The sequence below is a fragment of the Notechis scutatus genome, chromosome 3 (assembly GCF_049901735.1).
Source record: "Notechis scutatus isolate UNSWTSFEM ecotype Mainland chromosome 3, rNotScu1.2, whole genome shotgun sequence".
NCBI classification, from domain to species: Eukaryota; Metazoa; Chordata; class Lepidosauria; order Squamata; family Elapidae; genus Notechis; species Notechis scutatus.
Genome location: NC_142011.1, coordinates 82,148,436 through 82,170,720, shown reverse-complemented (window position 1 = coordinate 82,170,720; position 22,285 = coordinate 82,148,436). Strand labels below are relative to the sequence as shown.

The window sequence follows — 22,285 nt, the reverse complement described above, 5'->3', positions numbered from 1 at the left end:
TTCCTTCTGATGGAAAGCAGAAACCTACAAGGAAATCAGATTGTTCTTAGAATTCTTTGCTAATTCCACACAGATGATGAGTAAATTGGCAAATAGATTAATGGTGACTCTGCCCTGTTTTCTATCCATTTTTATGAGTAAAGGATAACATGGAAAATAAATTCTCAAAGGAACAGGACAGCATATGCTAAAATATTATCAGCTGAAGCAAGAATAGAAACATAAATTTTACACAGACAGTCAAGGAATGAGAAATGACATCTGAGCTAATGAATATTCTTATTCTGATATAATATTCCTATCACACCTTGTTAATAAATTTGAAATACAATATTTCTAGTTGAGAAATAATACTTCTTTTATATATATTTTTATTTTTATGAACTTATTTCTATCTCATCTCCAAACCACAACTCATTATTTCCAGTGCAAGAACAAAGTAGAAAATAGCATCTGGATGGGCATTTCAAACAAAATGTAATATAGTTGATGACTGATACATAGAATTGGATCATAAAGAACTGAAGTGAACCTGGAACTAGGTAATAGGCCAACAATGGAGAGTGAAAATTGGTGTTGCAAAGTAGAACGGCAAATTACAACTACCAGGCTTCAAAAATAACAGTGGATGCAAGATTGGTTGATAACTTCAATGGGAAGTAAAATCAGATTGAAATTAGAACATCTCAGCAGCTTGAAACAAAGGACAGTACTAAATAAAGTAGGTCAGATGAAATCCCTGCCAAATTAAAATCAGGAAGCCCAAAGAGTGTGACAGACATTGATATCTGGTTTATGGGTCTTCAACCTTTATGGTCCAATGGCCACATTGTTATGAGAGGATTTACAAAATAATAGTCATGGATGGAGCAGCAAATCATCAAGAACCAACATACCAGAAGGCATAAAGCGATGCTATTTCTCCCTAGCCACCCCACAAATGTTTTCTATCTAGTTGGTACCTTCCAAACAACACACTGAGATGTAACCATCTTTAGTTTCAAAGAATGTGACTGTGGTTCATCTAGGATGCAGAAAAAGTCTGACAAAAAAAAATCTGTCTATAAGCTTCCCTTTTATTTATTTTTAACAAAATATAATATCGAATCAAGTAAATCATGAGGGGGCAAAAGATGTGTTACCAAGTTTATTGATACATGCACACAGCAAATGGATTCACAGGGTTGATTAAAGCTATCCCAGGTGATCTGGATCCAGACAGCAAGCATAATTATTTCAAGTTGTTTTGTTCAATAGCATTATTTGACTCCTCTACTTTCAGGCTCAAATGTTGCAAATCCATAAAATGCCTGAAGAACCATAAAAATGCAATACAGCTTCCTACAGTCATTAAAATGCCTATTATTTCATGCTTCACAATTATTCATTTTTAAAATGTCTTAATATACCAGGTTTCAGAAAGTCCTCAATACTGCAGTTGGTAGAACAGAACATACTGCTATTCAAAGGCTTGAACAGCGTATTAAACTATGAACAAAGCCAGAACCAAATAAATCATGTTCTATAAACTAGGTCATCTTATAACAAACTATCCTGGAACTCAGGCTAATGGGTCTTGGAATTCTAGTGAAAATATCAGCAATGAAACAGATATACACATCTCAGTGTATCACCTATTTTATTTTTATTGTACCAATAAAACTGACTCTATCTTCCATGTAACTTTTAAGTCGTTCAGCCAATTCGTCTTCATTCCCCCCCCCCCCCATGGAATCAGTAGCCATTGGGAGGCTTTCAATTCTGGGCCAAAAGGGGTGGGGGAATCAATGGAAGAGGCTTCCCCCCACTTACAACCAATCATTTAAACATTTTGGCTGACTAGAATAAACAGCTTATGCTTGAGCTATTGTCAAATTGGAGAAAGCTTTGCTACCAAGTCACTATTCCCTCCTCACCAATTAAATATTTTGCTAGCTAGTTAGAATGGCCAGTCAAAGATGTTTCCTTCTGGAGCTGAACCTTTCAATAATTACTGCTGGTTTCTTAGCAACGTCATCTGTATATTCCACACATCCCTTCAGATTTGATTTCATAATCCTTTGGGAAACCATTACCGCTTGTTTGTTTTACTTCATCTCACGTCGATGCAGAATTATGGTTCATTAGCATCGTGATAACATTTGTTACATCTGTGTCCAATTCAGTATTCACCAGGCATTGGGGGGAGAAATAATCCTTATAAACATCTGATGTTAATATCCCTGATGTTTTTGATGTAGATCTTGCAGGGCTGATAACGGGTGCTTTTTTCAGGAGGAATCTATTGTGTTTGATGGGTGTGTTTAATGGTATTTCCTAGATTATATTGTACAGGTTTTTTTTAAAAAAAAGAATGTTCTTTTTCTCATTATAGTTGAAACAGAGAGATAATCTCAAAAAGCAAAGCAATACAAAAATAACATAAAAAACCTATACCTGTATGCTAGTGCAGGGGTCTCCAACCTTGTCCACTTTTAAGAATTGCAGACTTCAACTTGCAGAGCAAAGCTGGCTGAGAAATTCTGGGAGTTGAAGTCCTCAAGCCTTAAAGTGGACAAGGTTGGAGACCCCTGTGCTAGTGTAACCCATATTAGAGGAATATTTTAATCCCTTTCAGGTGCCTGCTGTTTCAAATTGGCATAAGAGGCTGGCTTCCATAGTATTGTGCTTTTAAATTTTTTTTACAGAATTAAGTTTATATTGGTGGTCCTTGACTTAAAACAGTTCATTTAGTGATGTTCGAAGTTACAACAGCACTGAAAAAAGTGCCTTATGATCATTTTTCACATGACCATTGCAGCATCCCCGTGGCCATGTGATTTACATTCAGATGCTTTACAACTGATTCACATTTATGACCGTTGCAGTTTCCCGGGGTTATGTGATCACCATTTGTGACCTTCTGGCAAGCAAAGCCAATGGAGAAGCCAAATTCAAGAAAAGTCCTAAAATGGGGCAAAACTCACTTAACAAATTTATCCCTTAGCAACATAAGTTTTGGCTTCAATTGTCATAAGCTGAGGACTACCTGTAATAGGGTAGTTAGATCAGAAATAAATTAAAAGAGGGGAAGCCTGACTTTAGTAATACCCTGGGATCCTCCATATCTCTTGTTCATGAACTGTGCTTTTTTCTGAGCCAAGATTCACTCAGAAAGCAGATATGGTAGCTCAGACTGCCTTGCACAGTATTTCCCTTGGAAATTTCGCAGTATTATAGAGAACATTCTGTACCTCTTAATAGTCCTGGACATTTAATAGTCTATTGTTTCTCCGTGTGAGGACATGACCTCTAATGATAGAATTCTTTGCATCTCACCAAAAAAATAAAAAATAAAAATGAGTGCCCAGGATAATAACAGCATTTGATGCGTGGCTCAGTTTATTAGGTTCAAGTAGTCCTCGACTTAACAGTTCAAGGTTACAGTGACCCTGGAAAAAAATGAGTTATAACCATTTCTCACACTTATGATTATTGTTACATCCCCATGGCCATGTGATTTAAACTTGGATGCTTAACAAACTGGTTCATATTTATGATAGTTGCAGTGTCCTGGGGTCATGTGATTCCCTTTTGTGACCCTCTGACAAGCAATGTCACTGGGGAAGCCAGATTCACTTAAGGACGATGTTGCTAATTTAACAACTGCAGGGATTCACTTAACAAATATAGCAAGAAAAGTTGTAAAATGGATCAAAACTCACTTAATGAATTTCTCACTTAGCAACATAAATTCTGGGCTCCATTGTGGTCGTAAGTCGAGGATTATCTGTATATCCAAACTAGTGGAAATACATTCCCTAAATCATGGTTAGAACCATGGCTTGGTATGGTAGGTGAATACATTTCTGTTGACCATTTTTCTGACTGCTTTATATTGAATTGCAAATGGGATGCTCGTGCTTTTAGCATAATGGCTAATGTATCACTATCTCCGCTTGCTGGAGACTATTAAATTTTCTAAAATAAAGGTTTATATCTACAAATAAAGAAAGGAATATGCTTCCCTGGAGTAGATCAGTCACCTACAGTGATCTCCAGCCACATTCACTGAATCCAGAGATACTCATGTGCTGAGGTAATGGAAAAACTGTCTGTTTCCTTGCCTTGCCAATAACTCTAGCAGTCTGCTTGAACCTTGACTTTCTTTGATGAAGCTGCCTTGCTAATTAATTTCTCACATATTTATTTTTGAATAGGAATGAGAATTATGAAGCATATGTAATACAATGTGGAATTTTAGAAACAAGACATGAAAACAGACATAGAACAGATAATTTCCTCCTTCTTGTTATTATTAAAAGGAAAAGGGTGCTTTAAATATCATATTGTTAGAGAATTTTAGTAGGCAAAGTGAATGGAATAATGGAATCTTGGAAGGAGCCAAAGGATGGCTTAACTATATCTTCCTCAACACCACCACTGTACTTTAAATGGACAATTCAGATCATTTAAGTAATATTACATTTTTTTTTTTACTTCTGTCATATGAATCTCATCTCAGGGTTCTGGCTTAGGGACTGACTGCCTTTTTGTCCGAAAGACAATTTAGAATGTTGAGAACAAGTTGCAGACCTCTCCCAAAATGGCTGCCATGAAGGGGTTAACCTGTACAGCTACCACAGTGGCTATAAGCAGTCACAAAACAATCATTTTTTCAGAAAGCAAACTGAGGAACTTTTGCCCTGCCTTGCCTTTTAACCATCCAGCATCTTCTATCACCTCGTTTATCACTTAATTTGCCTTTTGGTGGTAGGAACAGCTAGATACAGTTGCGAACAATGCTCTGGCCTGCAGTTCCCTATCATTCTTTTTTTTCTAAAGATGTCTGGGGATTTGCAGGCGTTCTTTTAAATAAGGATGTCATTACAGGTAATACTTTGCTTTACAAAATGTTTTTCAGCATCCCAGCTTCATTTATTGATACATACATACATACATTAATTTCAATAAGATTCTTTTACTTAAACAGCACACGCAGCATTGGCCTGCCAGTATATCAGGGATGTAGAATGGTTAACTTTCCATGTAGCTTGCAAATGATGGTTAATGGCTTAAAGTGATGCGTGAAACTAATGGTAGCTTAATAAACCAGATGTATACAGAACAGGTTTGGATAAAGGGTAAACCAATTCAAAGAAAGCACAATTGCCCTATCTGGGTTTGTCAACAATTTCTAGCCTTTTGGTAAAAAGATGGAAACCTTCACATAGGAAACAAATACACAAAAAGGGAACTCTGTAATTTGGCAAAAATATTACACTTGATCAATTATAAGATGAACATGAGTCAGCAGAATGATGTAAATGCAGCACAGGGCTGCATCAAGAGAAGTATAGTTTCCAAATTGCCAGAAATAGTTATTCCACTGTTTTATACTGGTCACAATTTATAATAACAACTCTCCAGTTCTGAGCACCATGCTTTAAGGAGGATTCAGCAAACTGGAACTGGTATAAATTCAAAAAGCAGGGAACTGGAAATTAAGTCCTAAGTAAAGAATTTGAGGAAACAAACTGGGTATGTTTAGCCCTAAGAAGAGAAGATTGAAGGGGAATCGGATGACATTCTTTAATTACAGGAGAGGATGTCACACAGACTTCAAGCCTATCATCATAGAGTTCAGGACATGGAATAATGGCCTAAAATTACAAGAAAGCAGATTTTAGCTGAACATTAGGAACAACATCCTAACAGCAAAAACATGTCAACAGTGGAATCGCTTCCCAAGGAAAATGAATGGGCTGCTCTTGACCAGATGTATACAAACAGAAGGCGAATAGACATTTGTTGGTAATGTTTTCATTTGTGTTCTTAAACAAAGCAAGTGTTTAAATTCCATGGCCTAATTTGCTCTGTCCAATTCTTTGATTCAATACTCAGAAAGAAGAACGAAAGATATATTTTTAAATTATCTTTTAAAGACATGTTTCTGCTTGCAGCACAACCAAGGATGGAAGCATTGAATGGAGCAAATTATTAGTAAGGGGATTACATATTTCAAATCTCTTACCAGCTGATTTCCGTACCAAATGGATACAAAATCTCTCCTTTATAATTTAAGACAGATATTGCACATTCTAATAGAAAAGCGCATAATAAAGTTCATAATAAATATTAAATATAATTTAACACTAATTATGTACTATTATTGAGAGTCGGTTTGGTGTAGTGATTAAGACATCAGGCTAGAAACCAGGAGACTGTGAGATTTAGTCTTGCCATCGCTACAAAGCTAGCTGGGTGTCCTTAGGCCAGACAATTTTACTCAGCCCTAGGAAGAAGGCAGTGGCAAACCACTTCTGAAAAACCTTCCTTAAAAAAACTTAGGGAATTGTCCAGACAATCTCCAAGAATCAGGACTGAACAGAAGAAAAAAGAAAGTGAGGTAAAGTAGATAGATCAGATAGACTTTGGTTAGTCTGAAAGTTTTGGTTTTTTTTTTGTCAAGGTACCCAAATCACAGCTTGTCAATAAATGCCCCAATTTCACATAGCTTGACTCGGGTGCTATGCTTGGACTTAGCTTCTTAGTCACACATCCCCAGTAAATGGTCCAGGTAGATTTTTAAAAAAAATTGGTTGCAAACCAGAATGAAACCATGCTCAAAGGCTGTTTGGTCTCTACCATTTTAAATCCACTGCTTCTCCTCACCTTCAATCCCAGATTCTGTACCTTGTACTTTGTGTTGGTTATTGATAAAAACTTATATATCTGTTTAAGAACCGTTATCAATTCACCTTTCAGTTTTTCTGATCCGTGAAGCCCCTAGAAGTGGAACCCATCTCAACAAGAACTTGCGGATGAGGGAGACCTCTGTGCATTGTTTTATTATGGAAAATTAATGTTCGTCTTTAAAATTGAAAACTCATGTGTGACTTGAACTTTTGCCTGGAATGAGCTCCCTTTCTCGAAACATAGGCTGAGATATTCTACAATGCGAAGTGGTTGAATCAGAGACAGACCAGCTGTTGGTTTTTTTCCCTACGCTTCCCTTTAGGCAGGGGTGTCAAACTCGCGGCCCATGGGCCGGATGCGTCACATGCTGGCCACACCCACGCCCGGTTTAACAAAGGGGGGAAAAAAGTCATGATACGTCATGTGACACTGCTGTGATGATGTGAGTTTGACACCTCTGCCTTGGTGAATAGCCCAGAAGGGTGTTCCTCCTTGTTGGTCTTCCCTTTTTTCCCCTCTCTTTTTGCTCTTGAACATTAGGGGCATTAACTCATCAGTTCAGGGCTGGCTTTTTGTCTTCCTTGTTGGATTGGAAGAATATCAAGTAAATAGGAAGGGTTTGGATTTCACTGATTCAGGCCTTACCAAGGTATGTCTAAGTTGCTTTCTCTGATGTCAGAACACTGACTTTTTTTTTTTAAAGGTAAGGACTGTGGACATTTCTCCACCAACAGGGAGTTTTATGAGGTAAGAAATTATCCTCTGTCCTTAAAAATCTTATGATGAGCCTTCCAGGGACCACTGGATTGTAATCCTAGCACTGTAGATCATTTTCTGTTTTTCTAAATATGCCACAGATGAATATTATTGCTTGGAAATAAGGGTTTTGTATGTACAGCTACTCCTTGACTTAACAACTATTCGATTAGTGATCTTTCAAAGTTACAACGACATTAAAAAAGGGACTTCTGATTGGTCCTTTTACAACCCTTGCAACATCCCCACAACCATTTGATCAGAATTTGGGCACTTGGCAACCAGCATGTTTAACAACAGTTATGGCACTGTAAAGTCGTGTGATCATCATTTGCAACCTTCCAAGATTCTGGCGAGCAAAGTCAATGGCGGAAGCTGGATTCAGCTGATGATTGTGTGATTCCCTTAACAATTTCAGTGATTCACTTAACAGCCATGGCAAAAAGAGGTCTTAAAATTGGGCACGATTCACTTAACCACGTTACTTATCAACAGCTTCTGGTCCCAATTGAGGTTATAAATCAAGGACTACCTGGAACATGTAAGTTTTGTACCCATGCATTTGATATGCAAGTGCTCTACCTTGGGTTTTTCACCTTTTTTTAGCCTTACCTGGCCAAAGATTTTTGGCTACGGGTAGTCCTTGACTTAGGACCACAATTGAGCCCCAAATTTCTGTTGCTAAGTGAGACATTTGTTAAGTGAGTTTTGCCCCATTTTATGATCTTTCTTGCCACAGCCATTAAGTGAATCACTGTAATTGATAAGTTAGTAACACAGTTGTTAAGGGAATCTAACTTCCCCATTGACTTTGCTTGTCAGAAAGTCGGAAAAGGTGATCACATGACTTTGGGACATAGCAACAGTCATAAAAATGAACCGGTTGCCAAGCATCTGAATTTCGATCACATGATCATAGGGATACTGCAAAGGTCATAACTGCAAAAAACGGTCATAAGTTACTTTTTTAATTGAAGTTGCAACTTTGAACAGTCACTAAATGAATTGTTGTAAATCGAGGACTACTTGTACAAGATTTTTTGAATGATTATTCTCCTAAGATTTGTCAACTGCACTCCCTGTCAAGAAATAAAAATATGATAGTGCAATGTGCTGATGCTGATAATACTGATTAGTAAATTGCAATAAATTTAAATTTACTATTATAAAGAGTAAAAAACAACACAAACCAGGAAAGATAAGGGCTTGAAGATGTCCACAGATAACAGAACACACACTGGGAAGAATGCCAAACTCAGAGAGGAACCATAAACTAGAGATAGTTCCATGCTTTGTTTCCAGCACTCGCCTATACGCATGTCCCTCCTCTTATTGTCACAGCTGCAGCCCATGAAGAGGATCAAGGCCCTCTCCTCCCGAATAGACCACGTCTCTCCCTTATCCTCTCCTCCCTGCGTGCCCTACGATGGAGAGGGGATGGGCCTGGGTCCTCCTCTGACTGTCCAGCCGGCCTCTGCCCTTCCCCAGCCTCCTCCACAACCTCTGGAGCCACACTTCCACTCCTTGTCGACTGTTCCTCCTCTCCCTCAGAGTCAAGTCTCCACCAGGGGCATGACAGAAAATAAAACAAACATAAAAGCATGATAAATATTATCCTTTTGGAAATATCAGTGGAATAAGATGCCTCCAAGTTCTCGGTTTAAACATATGGGGTACTGAATCCTTCTGAAGCCTCTTTAAGGCAGGGGCCCCCAAATTCTGGCCTGCAACCTACAAGCTGGACTGTTCGGAACCGGGCTGTGGAAGTGGCAGGCAAGTATGGGTGTGTAGCTCCATTTGCACAAGCAGCAGGCTAAGTTTCCATGGGTGTATAGCTCCACCTGCATGAACAGTGATAGTCCATTTACCTGGAACCATCCCTTTCCCACCCCACCAGTCCACGATGCCAGAAAGGTTGGGGACCGCTGCTTTAACGTCACTTTAAAAAATTGTTTATTAGATTTGATTGCCGCCCACCTTGCTAGAGGTGACTCTGGCAGCTTACAAATATTAAAAGCCAATCAAAATATTGAAGCAATAAACATTGCAATAATCTACAATTTTAAAAAAGGGAGGGGAAGAAGGCTTCAGGATGCCAACGGAGGAGAAGTGGGGTTTTTGTCTTAATTCCCTCAGCCACTTCCAGCTTGATGAATCCCTACTGGGGCCTCAGGCCAACTGGCTGAGCCAAGTCTTCAAACCCTTACAGAAAGTCAAAAGGATAGGTGCAGATCTCACCTTGGGGGCGGCACAATGCCCCAAAGGGCAAGAGCCCTGGCTGAGAAGGCTCTTCTCTTGGACATTGCTAGCCGAAATTCCTTAACCAATGGGGTCCCCAGCGTGCCTCTTCTACTGGCACGGGCGGGGTGAGCCAATCCCGGTGGGGTGAGATGGTTCCTCAGATAGGGTCTTTTTATAGATCATGCCCTGAAGCTTGTGCAAAAACCTTTGATTTCCATCTTAGAAGGAGGAAAGAAATAAAAAAAGTCCTTTGCCTCTGGGCTATCACTCAATCCCACTGGGAGGAGAGAGGAAGCAAACTGTTTATTTACAGAACTATTCCAAGCACAAAGGAGGGAAGGAAGACAAGGAGTACTGAAAATATGGGACGCTGGCTGAACCGTGACAAAAGCTTAGTTGTTACTCATATCAGAGTAGATGAAGAAATAAGGTGCAAGATGAAGTATTTTAATCAGTCTGTATATATACACATACATACCTATATTTCAATGGGGGGAAAGCAAAGCAAGATGAAACAAGCTAATCAACAGGTGGCCTTCAATCACAAGGGCCATTCTAGTCGCCCAGGGAATTTTATGAAACCGCCTTCTTTGATTTGGTGGTATTCAGAAAGTAAATTTATAAAACCGCCTCCTTTGATTTGGTGGTATTCAGAAAGTAAATTGAGACTTCATGATCATGCCCTGTATACAACAAAATGGTGACTGAAATAATATTATGATACTAAGCCATGACTTAACTATAGTTTATTGAGTAAGTGCTCTCTATATATATCTCACCATTATTATTTTTATAAATAACTCAAAACAGCAAACATACCTAATACTCCTTCCTTCTCCTAGTTTCCTCACAACAACCACCACCACCCTGTGAAATGGGTTGGGCTGAGAGTGTGTGACAGGCCCAAAGTCACCGAGCTGGCTTTCATGGCTAAGAAGGGACTAGCACTCACAATCTCCCGCTTTCTAGCCTGGTGCCCACTAAACCACACTGGTTGCTCATTCGCCAAGTTTTCAGAGCATAAAATTGCATCAATGACCATATTAAGCCTGAAACAACAAAATAAAAACTAAAATATCCTGGCGAGGTGCAGAGTGTAAACTCAGGCAAATATGGGTACGGCTATTTGGGTAGTCAAGAGGGAATCTTCAAAACTCTTACACTTTTTTTCTTCTTAAACAGAAGATCAAGGTAGTTTGTTGCTTACTCAGTCTACGCTTTTGAAGATTTATCTTCTCAATAGCAAGGTTGTCAAACCAGTATAATCTCTTAACCTCCCAGTTGCATCAGCAATCTTTCCCAAGCCAGACAAAATTACGTCATGGCTGATCTTCATCATGCCATTCCTTTTGATGATCATTAGTGCCGGCATTTAAGAATGTACTATGTTCCATGTGAGTAATTTATTCTGAATCTTTCAGTGAGCAGATAATGAAAACTTCTTCCCAACAAAATGATGGAATCACATATATATTTGTATTATCTTCTGTTTCTTGACTGTTTGATGCCAGATTGACTTTGGAATAAAGACGTTTCCCCAAAAATATAGAGGGAGTGCTTAGGTTAATATTAACTTGTATTTCAGTAATTCAATTTCTCGTTTTGGCCTGAGCCTTGTTAGATGTTTGGCTGCTGTTAACCCCTGTTAACAGGTAGCAAATGAGCCAAAATGAGCCAAATGAGCCAATTAACCCGTTTGCAAGTAGCAAATGAGCCAATTTGTTGGCCATTGTTTAGTGATTATTGATGAACTGAAGCTATGGGAGAAACACTTCTACATTATATGCACCACAATCTTTTTTTCTTTTTCTTTATAAATTGTTAATGCCAGTCTCCCATCTGCTCGTTCCTCAGTATTTATCCCCCAATGGTTTTGTGTCTCCTTTTTCTTGTAGTTATTCTTGCATTCCAAGTAACTCTCAAGAATTCTTGTCCAGGTTTTTCTTATAGACAGCACAATTAACAAAGGAGTTTATAATTAAAGAAGAATTTAAAGTCGATAAAAGATTTTATGGGTGCTTATGAACAAAGCATGAATCTGATTCTGCGTTATAGGTGAGTTCCTTTACTTGAGATGTTTACTTGCAGATGTTCAACCAGAGACCTGGGGCACTGCTGGGAGAATCTGCCCTGCTGAATCATATCCATCCCAGGCTCCAGAGTAGCACAGCGTAGTTAGAGACTGAAAGAAATGTCAAAGTTCAGAATGATTAAAGGAAGTCTCAAAATAGCCAACTCTTCCTGTCAGGGTGTGTACCATTTCCTTAAAGAAGTTCATAAGGCAATCTCTTTAGTTGATCATATAGTCAGTGATTTATTTTTTATTTTTATTTTGCAGAAGATTAAACAGAGTTGCAACCATGCTTTGGAAGGGACATTGACAAATGATTCCTCAGCACCTCTCTTAATTTTATTTTTCCAAGCCTTGGTTCTGATGATAACAAATCCCCTGATGCATTTGCTAAAGACTAAGCATTCTTAAAATGCAAAGGGAATGAACCCCTCCCCCAATCTGTTGGCTTTTGTCTGTATTTGCTGCTCTGGGATTTAGTGCTAGATAGAGTGAGGCTCTTTTCATTGAGTTTTGGAACCAATGGGTATGAAGAGAATGACTAGTAATAGTAAGGTCTACTTTACTTACAAATACATATAAAATAATGTAGAAGAAAAGAGCAGGGAACAATCTACTACTGCAAGGATTAAGATAAAATAGAATGGGATCTATTATTATAAAAGGAAGGATTCCACTATTTCAGGAATTACCAGAGCCAGTTTGGTCCAGTGTTTTTTTTTTTCTTTAATAAATCAAGGTCGCAAACATATCTAATACTCTTCCTCCTCTTATTTTCCCCACAACAGCAACACCATGAAGTGGGTTATCCTGAGATGAAATTATTTGGCCAAAGTCACCCAGCTGGCTTTTATTCCTAAGGAGAACTAGAACTCACGGCCTCCTGATTTTTAGCCTGGCTTTACTTAACTAGACCAAATACTTTTGCACTGTAGTTCTTGAGAATCTCTCCCCTCAAGGCTATTCTTGTCTATGTTTTTCTTATATACAATGAACAGAAGGGTTTGAAGTGGATACAAGATTTATGGTTTTGAACAAAGTTAAGACTGAATTTGGAAGAGAATTATGTTCTCATGATGAACATATTGTTGCTAAAATATATGCACTTTTACTGAAATATGACACAGAAGAAGAACAAGTGAAAGAATGTATGATAAAATCAGCTAAACATTTTGGCTACAGTACACAAATTGACCAACGGGAAAATGCGCGGTTGAAAGGATTGAAATGTACATTATGTTTTTTAGCTATAAAAATATTTTTTTAAAAAATGAAGTATTATTGGAATTTGTCAGCAGAGAAATTGTCAAGAGGAAGTGTCTTAGAAATGTGAACCACCTGAAGTGACATTTTATCATGCATGGTGGACATTTTAAAAAGCTGAAACATTTTGGATACAAACACATGCATCGATTAAGAAGATTTTAAAGGTTAAATTACAACTGAAACCAGACTTTAACTTTTGAGATTAATGAACAAGCAACTAAAAATGTCACAGAACTTTGTTTTCATATGTGATAACTGCAATGAGACTATTATATGCTCAAAAGTGGAAAAGCTTAACATTCAAACAACAAAGGAATGGTTGGTGAAGATGATAGAACTTGCAAAGATGGCTAAATTAACTCTTTGATTAGAGACAAAAATAATAAGTAAACTTATGGTTGACTGGAAATTCTTTACAGACTTTTTGCATGAAACAGAAAAATGCACAAATGATTTGTAGTTTGATGTTTTGGAGGGGGAAAAAAGAGTAATACCAGTAGAAAAAAGGTTTTTTTTTTGTAATGATAAGAGTAAGAGATAATTTTGTATTTGTACTGATATTTGCTACAAAGGAAATCTGAAATTTTCTTTTTCTTCTTTGCTTTTTATTAGTTTACATTAATTTTTATGTTTAGTAAAACTTTAATAAAAAAAAAAGAATCTCTCCTCTCAGTTCTATTCTAGCAGCCTTGTTTATTTCTTTAAGTAAGAGATCCAAAGACCTATAGCAAGGGTCTTCAAACTTCGCAAGTTTAAGACTTGTGGACTTCAACTCCCAGGAATTCCTGAACTAACATGACTGGAAGAGGAATTCTGGGAGTTGAAGTCCACAAGTCTTAAAGCTGTCAAGTTTGAAGACCCCTGAGTCCTATAGCTTCCACATCAAATTGCAGTGACATCATCAAGCAAATAGCACAATTGTGTACTTGCATGGGGTGACTGATGCAATTGTGTAAATCGTGGCATTGATGTGCTTTCATCACCATATATCTGCTTTTCCAGCTCCTTATGAGGATCTGCAGATCTCAAGATCTGTTGCATGCAAAGCACCAATCTTCCACTGAATTACTTCTCCCCAACAACCCAGGAAGTGTTCCTAGATATTCCAGCAACATCTAATGAACTTTCTATTCACCTATATTCTACTGAAACTCTTGTGTCTGTTTGATTGTTTGAAATGTTCAACTGGGCAAAACAGTGCATCAGAGGGCAACAATTTCTGAATCAAAGAACCTCAGTACAGAATGTGTCCAAAATTTGGGACCCGACTCCTTTGGGATTGAATTTGGCAAAATGTTATGGCTCCTGCATTGCTGTACCACCAGGTTGCCATGGTCAGCTTCTATCAGGTGACTGTCATTTTCATTCCTCCCTGCCAATTCCCTAGAAGGAAAGTCAATAAGGAAGTGGCAGGAAATCGGAAGTCACTCCTGTTCCCATTGCTTTTTTGGCCTGCCTAGGATGATTCTGTTTCTCTGTTTAAGTAAAGAAATGTGTTTCTCAAACAATGACCAAATGGATTGTTGATCATCTGGTCAAGGATAAACATTACATTGCTTGAATATACCAAGTTGTTTGTAGGATTGTTGGTTCTGTTGTGTTGGTTCTGTATGCACCCATTTCCACTACTGAAGACTGAATGACTCCGGAATGGCCTTTAAGATACTGTAACTGAATTAAAAGAAATAAATCACTTTAAAATTGAGCTCACTCATTCTTGGAGTCCAGATCATTTAAGACAATATAACTTCCTCTCTGGCCTCAGGATAAATATGTTGTTGCCTTCCCTCCCCATTTTTTCCTTCTGCAATCCATTTCCATTACTGGCAGAGTTTCATCTTTAGTCAGACGCCTGTCTTGTTTGGCTGTTTATTTGAATCTCATCCTGTTTCACTTCATCCCATGCTTTCCCCCCTTCTTTTTAAAAAGATTTTTTTTATCTCCAATGATCTTTATGTGCATCGGCCTACCTTTTTCTCAACTAAGAAAAAAGATGTAAACCAAACGATTGAAGACATTATTTCAAGAGTTGAAAGTCATCCATTGGAGAAGGGAAATTAGGACAACTGATGGTAGCTTACTAAATGTTCACTAAACGCAGGAGCCAAGAATCTGCTGGAAGAATTCAGGCCAGATATAAGCCAAACCTTGGCTATAAGAGCAAATATGTAAACAAAACTACATAAATTGGAATCTCCAAGTAAATATCTGGCCAGATATATGCATCATGCTATCCCAAAATGTTGTTTGCTTGGTTTTTACAGTTTGTTGGATGAATCCTAGCTATTGTGGTTTATAAAGCATGGATTATAGCAGTATGTTGCTTTAAACTTGTCAGTTGTGATTTATTCATTAAATCATGGCTCAGCATGACCTCAAAAACTACCCTGTGTGGCATTATCAAATGTTATCCTATTGAATTTATTTAGTCTCCCAGATTTCTAAGCATTTGATGCCTGTTGGCATTCAAGTTTCATGAGCCAGTTAGGGTCTAGCAGTTAAGGCATCCCACTAGAAAGCAGGAGGCTGTGAGTTCAAGTCTCGCCTTAGCCATGAGAGCCAGCTGGACCAGTCACTGATTCTCACTCACCTCACAGGGTTGTTGTTGTGGGGAAAAATAGGGAAAGGAAGGTATGTTGGATATGTTTGTCACACCTTGAGTTATTTGTAAAAAAAAAAATGAAGGTGGGAAATAAAATAAATAAAATAATAAAAAATAAGTAAAGTAAAAGCAAAGTAAAATAAAGTAAAAGTAAAGTTATTCAACTCCTTGTGAGGCTTAAGTTCTCTCTATACTTCCTGGAAGTCATACATTGTAGTCAACCAAGTATCATCAGATACAGCTATTCATACATTTCTCATCCCAGGTATGTATGCCCATTGTCCTACAAAAAAGAAATAATAATCAAAAATAGATAGGAAGAGTGTTCTTTCCTGATGCCATGTTCTACAGCAGAAATGCAAATGGGTAGAGATGCTGGGGCTGCATACAACCAATGAAATAAAAACTCTTTATCTGTACAGCTCTGAAAAAGCATTGAAGTGGAAGGACTCCAAAGAACAGGAACATCAGCATGCTGTTTAACCCTAATAATTAAGATATTTCTCCTGTTTGGTCATGAAGATCAGTCCAAGAAGGGTATCTGGAGGACAACCATTTTGGAGAAGGTTGCCTTTTATGGTTGTACTGTTGTTGTGCAGCTTTTATGTGTTTATTTTATTTAGGTTTATTTTAGACTAAAATTTTAGTACATTGGGGGGAGTACATTGTTGATGGTTGGAAGGGATGCATCTTACATGAGCCACATGAAGTCCATTTAATAGAAAATAGCAGGCATAATAGTCGTAGCAGCAGAAGTACTATAGTAGTAGTAATAGTAGTAGTCGTAGTAGTAGTAGTAGTAGTAGATTCTTTTCAAAGGAATGTTTGGCATTCTCTTTATTTTCCTAAATGACTGGTTTAAATCTTTTAAGAAGTCAGTTTTATATTGTGCTGGTATTCAATTGCTGTTTTGTTTTTGGTACCTTTTATTGTATCCTCTATTATTTTAATATTTAAAAGCATCTCTGCAAGCTTTTTGACTAAGAACATATAATAGACACTCTCTATCAGAAAATTAAAATGCCCCTCCAAACACTGCAAAAATACTGTAAAACAAGTTATACTAGGTTGTAATCAAAATGTTATAATCAATATAAGGTTGCATTGTAAATTAAATTTCCCTGGAAAATGACCAAAGCTATATCTTTATGGCAAAGAGTAATTTTTAATGAAGTGCAAGATTGTACTCCTAATACAGAACAGATTAGGTAACACACAGTTCTGTGAGCTGCTAAAAAATAGAACCTACCCAACCCCACCACTGCTCATTTGGCAATTGTTAGGACTTAATTCTCAAGAACGTTACATGAAGAACCATCTTAGTGTTATCTAAACTTTAGCAGCTAAAACACCCAGTCAATTGGACAAGTATTACGTGATGCCTAAATTATTCTGTAAGATGAAGCTCAATATTTCAGCTTGTCAAAATTATATGTGGATGATAGATGTCAGATGAACTGCAGCAAGCTAGATAAAAATTCAGCACGAGAATCCATAAGAATTAAATGTGAGCTTTGTAATGAAAAAAATAAAATAGAGATACTGTATAATAATTTCAGTAAGTGACTTGGAGACACGTTTTGAAAGAGCCAATTGGTTTGGAACTCAAGATTGTTGGTAAACTATGAAACAATTTGCTGACTACATCACTGCTAAAGCAAAGTTCCTAGGTGAGGTACATATTTATTTTCAAGCCATAGTATAATTTGTTGGGTTTCAAGATAAACGATGGCTTAAGACTTTATGTGCTAAATCAGGGGTCCCCAACCACCGGGCCCTGGACCGGTACCGGTCCATGGATCATTTTCTAACGGGCCGCCGGTTTGCTGGGCGCCGCCATCTTGTTTTGACGAGAAAGTGCTTCTGGGTGAGCTTTTCCAGTTGGAAAGCGGCGTTTGGGTCCTGAAGGAATCCTCGCGCCTTAGTTTCATTGAAGAGGGGGGCGGCTTCAAACGAAGAGCCGTCCCGATGGCGGAGGAGATTAAGAAAGCACAAAAAAGCACAAAAAAGGTACAAAGGAGGAGTTGAAGGTGGCGGGGAGAAGCGGGGGACGGCTGGCTGGCCGGTCGCTCGGCTCACCTTGCCTTGTCATGCATGCTAATGCCGGTACCGGGCCGCCCATCATTTTGTGATGCCGGTACCGGGCCGTGGCACAAAAAAGGTTGGGGGCCACTGTGCTAAATGACCCCAGACCATTGTGATCTATTCACTAAAACATGGTTAAGTGATGTGTGAACTCAGCTGAGAGGACCTAATATATCACCACAAAAAATACAAAAATATTTATATTGGAGCATTCAGATAATTGATGCAACTAACCTAGAGACTTCATCCCACAACTTGGCTGCAAAATTATGAGAGTTGAAGTCTACCACATCTGGAAGAAGGCAGGTTGAGAAAGCTTGACTCCCACAATCAGTATTGAAGCTGATGGGTCTCATGAAGCAGCACACATCGCTTACCAATTCTGCACTGACCTCAGCCTCCCCTGGATAGCTGAGGTGTGTTACACCATCGTTTTATTAAGATGAATGAAAAAGAGAAGGACAGTTGTTTAAGTGGCATTCTGTTAATCATTGCCTGGCCTAAACTTTATTCTTAATTGGAAGGAACAATATTATAGCAATAGTACTTAAATTTATATACCATTTTACAGTGTTTGATAGCCCTCTAAGTGGTTTACAGAGTCAGCATATTGCCCCAACAATCTGGGTCCTCATTTTATCAACCTCAGGAGGATGGAAGTTCTGAGTCAACCTTGAGCAATAAGAATCAAACTGCTGGCACTCAACAGAATTAGCCTACAATATTGCATTGTAACCACTGTGCCACTACAGCTATTAGGGAACAAGAAAAAAAATCATATTTTTTTTAATTAGAGGAGCACATTAATATTTAGATGCAACAGTAAAAATGGCCATTATCAGCGTCATCTGTGGGAACGAGGCAAATACATGAAGATGCCCATAATAGCCCTGAAACCAAAGCCCAGCTGGGATATGCACTCAAATGGTGAGGGACTTTGATTATTCAGGTGTGATTGCCATCTTTTTTTGTTTTTTTACTCCATCCAATATCACTGACATGGTTGCAGAGGAAGTGAATGTACAGGAATGCAGATTGGTATAGTGGGGAAGGCACCAGGCTAGAAACCAGGAGACTGTGAATTATCTTCCCATCTTAGACACAAAGCTAGCTTGGCCAGGCCCCAAGGAGATAAAACAATTGCCAGGAATCAAAAACTGACTTGAAGTTGTAAAAGAAATTAATATACAGCTTTTAGACGTGAGCCTGGGTGGCGCTGTGGCTAGAATGCAATATTGCAGGCTAATTCTGCCGACTGCCAGGAGTTCGATTCTGGCCAACTTAATGTTGATTCAGCCTTCCATCGTTCCAAAGTCGGTAAAACGAGGACCCAGATTGTTGGGGGCAATATGCTGACTCTGTAAACAGCTTAGAGAGGGCTGTAAAGCACTATGGAGCAGTATATAAATCCAAGTGTTATTGCTATAAGATTTTGCTTTACTTTACTAAGACTTGACCCTGTGACTATGCATCCCCTCAGTGCAAAATGTTTCCTTTCGCCCCTTTGCTTTTGTCCCCTTTTGCCTCACTGTTCATGGTAATGAAGATTTTCCAGTTCAAAAGTGGGATCACAATGTTCAATAGTTGGGTAGGTACAGATCCTGGATAAGTCTGGAAACTCTACCACTCTCACATTCTGGGACTCTTAATTGGGGCAGCAAGCAGGAAATGCTGGGTGATCTGGACAGATTCAACAAAGGCAATAAAAAAGAAACAACTATTATGTAACAAGCAGGGAGCATCTTAAGAAAAAAAACCATGAGCTGGATAGACCTATGAAGTAAGCTGAAGAAAAAAAAATGTTACACAGAGGAGCAATGGAAAACATTTTCTTTATATAGAAGTAACAATATGGAAGATGTAATGGTTCTTCATCATGAACTACCCTGCACTTGATCCCAATGACAACCACAGTACAACTATTAGAGAGAAAGTGGCCTCAAAGCAGTAATAAGGCTGTTATTGTAATACCTGGAGCACTTTCAGACAATCCTGCATCTTCAAATTAGTACAACATATATAGGTTTTTGCTCAATTGCTCAACAAAATTACTGCTTTCTGTTAGATGGAGCAAAGATCTTGCTGTTCAGGTCAACTTTTCTAGCAAACAAAAGATTACATGGGAACAATTGCTTTTTATGGAAAACGAGGCAGGAAGGTGAGCCTCTGCACACAGCTGTTTGGATACCTGCAGCCATTGCATCTATCAAGAGTCCCCTTACTCTTTGCCTGAGAAGGTGATAAAAGTAAAGAATTGGAAGGGAGTAACTAGGCTCGCTCCTATTGTAGCATTAGGAAAAACAACCATAGACTGATAAGACCACATGACTGTGAAAAGCATATACGTTGATGAACAAATAATATCTCCAATACTCAGAAAACTATTCATGATAGGGATTTAGGTATGTATGTATGTATGCATGTAGCCAGCCCATGAGGGTTGGAAGCATGGACATATAAATTATCAATGAATTCTGGCTAACCTTTTGCTGTTATTAGCAACAAATTATCACTTGACCTGGAATTGTCACTCTAAGAGGTGGGTCAGTTGTTTTATCGTAATACCCTGGGAATTGGATGTGTAAATTGGCCCTGTTTAGAAGGTCAGGCAAATGAAACATAAATATCTGGGTGAAATAGCATGATCTTCAATTACCCCTTTGATTTGTTCCCTTCAGTTGAAATTAATTATATAACTAGGATTTTTAAAATATTTGTGAAGCAGATAATTGAGCATCGCTTTAAGTCTGTAAGCAGCTTTGCGTGCCACACAATATTTTTTAATCATCTTAAACAGCATTTTATATTACTATAGGGCAGGTTCCATTATTTGGGCCTTACCAGGTAGCAACAATGTGAAGGATGCACTTCTGATAATTCTACTGACCAGCTGAACTCACAAATTAGGTTCTCTCCCAGATTGACAGCTATTTTTATCATCATTGCTTAATTGGTAGTTGAACATTTTTTTTGTTTGCCTTAATGACTAGTTTGCCATGTCTTTTAAAAAAAATATATTGTCAGCTTCCAAAAACCAAGAAAGACATCTTGTGATTCTTCCAAGCAGATTTCTTTAGTGTTCCTTACCTATAAACTAGGGGTGTTAAACTCACGATGACAGGTTGTTGCCATGTGGTGTATTGCAACTTTTTCCTCCTTTGCTAAACCTGGGGTGGGCGTGGCCAGCACGTGACACATCTGGCCGATGGGCCGTGAGTTTGACACCCCTGCTATAGAATCTTGCCAAATTAAAGCAAATTACCACTCCCATAAGCATATTGGGAATTGTTAAGGAGGAGCAATTTTCACCCTCTTTTCTCACACAAGTCTACACTGAATTGTCTTGTTTCTTTGGAATGCATCCCCTCCTTCTGCAAATCCAGATTAAATGCCATCATAATTATAAATCTAAAATCAAGAAGACAAAAAAAAAAAAAAAAAACCCCAAGGATCCCACTCTTCATTGTAGCGACTACAGCTTCTCAAGCAAGCTGGAGAATATACAGAGGGTTTCGCTGTGACTTCATCTGCTCCTGATCTACAACTCATAACTGCAAAAGAAAATATGTGGAGTTACTTATCACTTGAAAAGTTATTTTCCATTATTTATAATTGTTTAGACTTTGCATATTATGTGATCAGATCTTTCTGGAGCAGAGGCTTGATGCTCTCACTTGGAAAATGGTGAAATTAGAAACCATGTTCACTGATTCATACAAGACAAGAATTATTCAGTTTGAAAATTCAGATTAACAATGCCCACCAATGCTGAAATACTGTTGAAAATAAATACAAATGTATAAGGTAAAGTGACCTATTTACAGAGCCTGTTTCATGGATATATGAAATATATCTATCTTACAATGGTATATTGTAAAACTATTCTACCTAAATCTAATACCTACACATGGAAATTCTTTGAGTTTATACATGGGAGTGTAATTTGGTGTATATTTAGTATTTTTAAATCCTTCACAGCAACAACATGCCTTTTTTTTTGTTCAACTCCATATTACATGACTTTTCAATATTTTAATCTTTAGTTAAAAGGATAGATAGATGTAATACAAATGCTACTGCAATATCAGATTTTGCTTCAGCAGAATTATTAAGTCTAAAAAAAGCGGTTTTATTTTTCTCACAAAAGGTTCAAATACATTATTTTTAAAAGATTTACATTCTACAAAACAAACGAGAGATGAGTTTGAACATTTTTTTTTAATCCACAGGCATTTTGCCCACTTAATGTTTGTTTGGGAAGTTTTAAGGAATAATTTGTTCCCATTTTGTATGTACTTCATCGGAAAAGAAAAGCAAACAAATCTAGGCAAGATAAACTGGGAAGTTAAAGAATTTTTGAATGGATGTGCCAGGCAGCTTAATAAACAATTTTATGTCTGCTAAATTGGCACAGCATTCCAGCTAAGCATTTCATATAGAATATCCAATGAATTAAATAAAGCAAAGATATTGTCAGAACCTAGATAGACCTGGCAAATTATTGGACTCTTGACTGAAACAAAAAAACAAAGTGATATTTATATTATTAAGAGTGCTCAGAGAAATAGTATGTAATATAGATTTTT

The 22,285-nt window shown here is 37.9% G+C and overlaps 1 long non-coding RNA gene across 1 annotated transcript in view; it reads right to left on the bottom strand.

Annotated features, from left to right (window-relative positions):
- LOC148131259 (uncharacterized) overlaps positions 1–22,285 on the bottom strand; it is a 31,879-nt gene that overhangs the window by 4,056 nt on the left and 5,538 nt on the right. The gene's annotated exons all lie outside the window — the stretch shown is intronic.